We start from the raw sequence: 7220 nt of genomic DNA, 5'->3' as shown, positions 1-7220 counted from the left end.
AGGGGAGGTTATGTTTTCTCTATCAAATGATATGTTTTTAGTGTTATATTTTATAATTTTAAAAATAAACAACCATAAAATTAAATACAGTAAACTGTGTGGTCTTTTATCCCAGTGAATAAAATCAATTAAATTTTGTTCTAAGTAAAAATAGAGAAATTTAGTAAGAAAAAAAAAGCCTTCCCAAAATGTACATCATAAAATAAATAAGAAATTATATGACAAAAAAATAAATGTACGATTTCACCTCTAAATTCCCCCATATTCATCAATTTGTCACAAAATGACAAGATTTTCTTTTTTTTCCTATTCTACTATAGGTAAGTACCACACTTTTTTTACCTATCTACTGTAGGTAAGTACCACACTTTTCATAATCCATTCACTTGTTGATGAACATAACCATGCTAATACTTTTTTTAAACATAGCCACACTAGATATAAAATAATATCAAATTATAGTCTTGAATATATTTCTCTGCTAATTAATGATGTTAAGCATCTTTTTATATACCTTTTGGTCATTTGTATTGTTTTTCTTAGGTCATTGAGACTGCTATGACAAATACCATCAAATGGATTGCTTACACAACAAAAATTGATTTCTCACAGTTTGAGAGTCTATGAAGTCAAAGATTAAGGCTCTCACACATTTCATGTCTGGTAAGAGACCACAGTCTTCTCATTGTGGCTTCACACAATAGAAAAGTTGAGTGAGCTCTCTAGGATTATCAGGGCACTAATCCTATGCATGAGGACTCCACCCTCATGACCTAAGCACTTGTTAAAGGTACCACCTCCTAATACCATCATACTGGGGTAGGATTTAACATGAATTTTGGGAAGGATACAAATATTCAATCTTAACGTCTTCTATCTGTTCAAGTCTGTTGCCTATGCTTACATCAGGATTTTGTTTGGTTAGTGGTGGTTGTTCTCTTTTGGTTTTGTTTTGTTTGGGTTTTTGTTGTTTTAATTTTTTATTTCTTTTCTGCTCCTAAGTTCTAACTAAATAATCCCTTATTTAGTTAGAAAATTGACCCCTTATCACATATATGTTTTGCAAATGTTTTTTACAATTCTGAATGTTTCCATTTCAATTTATTTATAAGTTCTGGAGATCTGCTGTGGGATATAATGCCTAATGCCAAAAAAATGGTATTAGGCACATTAAAATTTGTTCAGGCTTGTTTTGTGGCTTAATATATGACCTATCCTGGATGCAATTTATGTGTGTTATGAAAATGTTTATTACATAAACATTTTAAATAATTTAGAACTAATAAATGAATACAGTAAAGTTTCAGGATACAAATCAAAACACAAAAATAAATAGCATTTCTATATACTGACAGCATATTATTTGAAAAGGAAATCAAGAAAGCAATCTCATTTACAGTGGCTACAAAAAAAATAAAATAAAGTACTTAGGAATATATTTGACCAAAGAAATGAGAGATCTTAACATGGGAAACCACAAAATATTGATGAGAGACATTGAAAAATACACAAATGGGGCTGGGGTTGTAGCTCAGTGGCAGAGCACTTGCCCAGCATGTGGAAGGCCCTGGGTTTGATCCTCAGCACCACATAAAAATAGATAAATAAAATAAAGATATTGTGTCCATCTACAACTAAAATACTATTTTAAAAAAATACAAAAATAAATGGAAATATATTCCATGTTCATGGATTTCAAGAATCAATATTATTAAAAGGTCCATACTACTCAAAGCAACCTAGAGACTCAGTGCCATCTGTTCCCAATTCCAATTCATTTTTCACAGAAATAGAAAGAAATCCTAAAATTCTTATAGAACTACACACATGTGCGCGCACACACACATACAAAAAAAAAACAAACAAAAAAAACCCATTCTAGCCATAGCAATCTTAATCAAAAAAAGAACAAAGCTAGAAGTATCACACTGACTATTGTAATTGGAACAGCATACTATTGGCATAAAAACAAACATATCTAACAAAGAAACAGAATAGAGATCCCAAAAATGAACTCATTCCACTAGTATGGCAATTTGTAAATCAATGGATGTGTAACTGATGTGAATCTGCAATCTGTGTATGGGGTGAAGGTGGGAGTTCATAACCCACTAGAATCAAAGTGTGGAATATGATATGTCAAGAAATTTGTAATGTTTTGAACAACCCACAATAAAAAATTAAAAAAAAAAAAAAAAAAAAAAATGAACTCATTCATTCATGACCAGTTGATTTTCAACAAAGTTGCCAAGGAAAGAGGGACAGTCTTTTCAATAAAGAGTCTTAGGAAAATAGAATAGCTGCATGAAGAAGAATGAAACTAAATCCTTAACTCACCCATATATAAAAATTAATGAAGAATTGATTAAAGACTTAAACATAAAACTTGGAATTTTAAAAAATACTAAAGGGAAATATAAGGGTACTTGATACTGCTTCACTCAATGATTTTTTGGGTTTGATTCAGAAACCTCAGGCAACACAAGCAAAAATAATTAAAGAGATTACATCAAAGTAAAAAGCTTCTATATAGTAAAGGAAAAATTAACAAAGTACAGAGTCAACCTATGGAATAGGAGGAAGTGTTTGCCCTGGGTTCAATCCCCATTATGAGGAAAGAGAAAGAAGAAAGGAAGGGAGGGAGGGAAAAGTGCTGGAGAGGATGTGGAGATAAGGGAACCCAATGCATACTATTGGTGGGAATATAAACTGATACAGCCCTAATGGAAAACTGTATGAAGGGTCTTCAAAAACTAAAAATAGAGCTATAATATGGTCCAACAATCTCATTTCTAGGTGTACAATCCTAAGAACTTGAAATCAGATGTTGAAGAGATTTCTGTGCTCCCATGTTTATTGCAGCATTATTTATGATAACCATAAATAATTGTAGAATAAGCCTAAGTGTCCATCTGTAGATGAATAGATAAAGAAAATATGATACACACACACACACAATGGAATATTCTTCAGCCTTAGAAGGAACCTCTGTCATTTGCAACAGCACGGATGAACCTGAAGGACATCATTGTAAGTGAAATAAGTCAGGCATTTTTAAGTGAAATAAGACAAATACTGCGTGTTTTCTTTTATATGTGGAATCTAAAAAAACCGAACTTATAGATGCAGAGAGTAGAATAGTAATTATCAGAGGAATGAGTTAAGGTGAATAGGGAGATCTTGGCCAAATGATACAAAATTGCAGATAGCACAGAAGAGTAAATGATAAGTATTTAAAGTAATGGATATGTTAATTAGCTTGGTCCAGTCACTCCACCTGTATACATCTATCACAACATCACTTTGTACTTCATCATTATATGCAATTTTATTTTGTAAAAATAATGAAATAAAATTAATTTTTTATAAAACGTAGGAGACAACCAGAATAAACCTTCAAATAACTTCTTGAGATATAGTTGAGGTGAGACATGTACCAAAAGCAGAAATGGAGGATGTAGAATGAAAATTGGATGTTTTCTGAGCCTGTGTCTATTCACCAGCTGTGCTGATCCACCCTCCTTTCACTGACTCCCACCCCAGTGCAGAGGTCTCATCTATATTGTGGCCAAATAGAAAAGTAGGGTTAGGGGACAGAGCTATTCTCATTTATCCCTAATCATGCATAAATAAGTAAACATATACATAAATTCTTTATATATGTATATATATATATATATAATATGTGTGTGTGTGTGTAACTACATAAGTAACTTAAAAATGTACTTTTAAAAAAATATAAGACCTGGATGGGGATGTGGCTCAAGTGGTAGCGCATTTGCCTGGCATGCGTGCGGCCCGGGTTTGATCCTCAGCACCACATACAGGGATGTTGTGTCCGACGAAAACTAAAAAAATATATATATATTAAAAAAATATATATAAGACCTCAAGAGAACTGAGAATATTTTTGTAGATATTGGAAGAGTAAAAATGAGATGCATATAGAAAAGGCAATGAGGAGGAAACATTTCTGTGATTATAGCAGATGTTAGGGAGCCAAAGCAGAACCTGGGAGAAAGTTGAACATTGTGCTCTTCGACAAACACATGGTTCATGGGACATAGCATATGTGAGTCATAAATGAACAAGAAGATACAGAGAATTAACTAAAATGGAGCTCTGGGCTAGAATTACTAGTCTTGTCAGAGATAGAAGCTATGTCTAAGCAGCAGCATTAAATAGACACACCAAATAATGGGAAAATATTGGGGCTAAGTGACAAATTCCCACAGGATATTCTAGGAAAACTCTGGACAGGAGTCCCTAACTGAGCACATGGCTGATGCCAGCCTCTCCTCACTGGGTGGACTCTAGCGTCTGGGAAATGAGGAAATGAGAGGCGCATCTCCAGAGGATCTGGAACAGATAATTCTATGAGATATCAGGGTCCAGCTCTGAATGGACAGTTTGTGGATATATGAGAAGTGTGGGACAGTATAAATAATCTCCTGAAAACCTAAAGAACCAGTCCAGATCTTCTGCGAGTGATCGTTGAATTATGACAATTGGGTGTTATATGAGACATGATTCTGTGAATTAACTCTCTTGGTCACTAGTTAGTTCATCCTTCCATTTTCTAGAGGGAATAAGTTACCTTTTTCTATATAAGAGGAGAAGTTGTTGTTGGAGTCACATAGGAAGTCATGTTAAGCAGTAATTTGGTGAAAAGAGAGTTTTGTGAATGGAAGATACTATCCTTCTTTCATATATTTTCTATATCTAAATTCACGTAGTAAGAAAAATATTCTTATTATCTATTTTTCATGTCTTCTGCTTCAGTGTGTTGACAACATTCACCATTCAGTGACTGAGGCTCTAGCCCATGTATGTGTACATACATATGCAGTCTAGTTTGGATAGTCAACTCACAAGAAGCTTATTGAGTGCTGTCTATGTGCAAAGGATTTTTCTAATTCTGGGGGCGCAAAGATAAATATGATTTAGGTCTTATTTCCAAAGAAACAAGAAGATAGTATAGTAAATATAGACATAGTATAGTAAATATAGACATTCTATAGTAAATATAGACATAGAAAAGAATCTATAATAATGTGACAGATCTATAATCAAGACATCTATGAAAAATACAAATTGTTTTAATTAACTTTCAAGATAAAACAAAATGGTTAAAATTAATTATACATCTATTTTTACAGTAAGAACTATTTATAAAGATATAAATTCCAGGGGAGGTGATATTCAGAAGGTGGGGGATGGTTTATGTTTCTGGTTGATTAGAGACTAGCTGGAAAGCAGAAACAGGAATGAAAAACCTGTACGAGGTGGAAGGTGAGGAGGTAGTGAATAGTGAGGAATCTGATTGACTGGATTTAAAAATTCCTCCTTAAATAATGCTGGGAGATCTGATTGGATGTTCAGAGTTAGAGTACATTAGGAAAAGCACTGAAAATGTGTCCAAGAAGTTGCATCTTTCAGAAAGATTGGAATAGAAGCAGAAAAAAAATATTTTCACAATTCAGTTTTGAAGGATTAGACATAGAGATCAATATGGCGACCACAGGAATGTCTGGGAGGATTGCCATGTTCCTTTGGGCTCTCAAATGTGCTTTAGAAACTGGTATTCCACAAATGAGGGAGGAATGGTGGTCTTTTAGAAGGAATGTAATTTCTTTCCTTTGGGAGGTAGCACCCAAGGGGATCAATCCTTCTATCAGTCTCTATGTTATTTCTTTTCTTCTGGGTGAGATATTTTGGTGAAAAAAAAAGAGGAAGAGATTTACTGGGAATCCCCATTGCTCCTCAGATGATTTTTTTTTCTATAACCAATGGGTATGGAGAGTGAGGAAGCATCACTTATCTCTAGCAGATACATCTGACCAGCCAGGCTTTTGTAAAGATTTGGAGAGAAGTTAGAATAGAAGAGAATGATTACGTTAATTGCTGATTTAAAAAAATGGCTGGAAACTTCCATAGCAAAATAAATTAGGAGGTTTGTGAGAAAAGAGTATTTGCAGAGTAATGAAAAATGTGGAGTGAAGGCTTTGAGAAGCTGGGCATTTAGAGTGGTGGAGACCTGGTATCTGGGTTTTCACACTTGAGTGGGAAGTCCTGGCTCATTAAAAGGACAAATAAAAAGCTTGCTATCTCCCTCTTATTCCTCTTGGAATACAGATGGGGACTCTGAAAGAGCTCTGGTATCCCATCTCTGACTGCCATGGGTTTATGCTAAGACAAGTGAAGGTAACATCAAATAATGAATTTCTTTTTGTTTTTTTAACAGACACTGAGTTGTATACTTCCAAATAACTTATCTCATTTAATTCTGTTCATAGCCCTGTGGTGGGTGTAGGTATCGTACATTTCAGTCATCTTCTGCATCCCTGGCATGCTAAAAAACACTGCTCGCTCAGTGGTACTGAGTATTCAGTGGTACTCAAAAAATATTGACTATGAGGCTATGTTCAGGAAATGAAATATTTCATATTTTAACACTATATATTAAAACAACGCACAGGTAGAAGACCATATAAAATACAAATGTAAGCTCAACTCTTATAATACCAGCATCCATGGAAACACCAGCCAGGTTCAGAACAGCCTACAGCAAGGCAGAAGCCCACACAGTCTCCTCCTATCCATGCTTCTGTCCCTTCCCACCAAGATAACTCAGTGCCCAGACCTTAATAGCAATCCCTTCCCTTTTTCCCAGGACACCTTCCCTGCCTAATCTTTACTCTAATCCTGCTTAGTAATGTTACATATGTTGAATCATACACAGTGTTTCCTTTTATGATTAATTGTTTTCAGTTGAGCCTTCAGGAAAGGATGGGTGTGTCAATCAATCCTGCTGGATCTGTTTGCATATCTCATATCCTATACACAATTAAATCTAGTAGAATTGTGTATCTATGCATAAAAATCAATACAATAAAACTTCTATAAGACAATATTAGAGAGTATATTCATGATCTTGAAATAGAGAAATATTTTTTAAAACAGAATCCAAAATTCATTAAAAAATTAATCAGCACAATATAACATATTTAAACAGGTACAGTAAAAATTATTGCACATGCCAGTGAGTGTCATGGAATGTATTACAAAGTTTCTGATGAGGACCAAAAATGAGCCTATCCCACAGATGCTAGGAACATCTCACTAGCTGGGCTCTGATATTTTGGGCTAGGAAAAACAGAAATAAAAATGACAAATTACCACACCCTCAGATTCTTTGAAAGTCACAGAAGGGAAAAGAG

Source organism: Marmota monax, unplaced genomic scaffold, assembly GCF_021218885.2.
Source record: "Marmota monax isolate L192 unplaced genomic scaffold, Marmota_monax_Labrador192_F-V1.1 WCK01_AAM20220418_F8-fsc01399, whole genome shotgun sequence".
NCBI lineage: Eukaryota > Metazoa > Chordata > Mammalia > Rodentia > Sciuridae > Marmota > Marmota monax.
Note: the sequence above shows the minus strand (reverse complement) of the source record.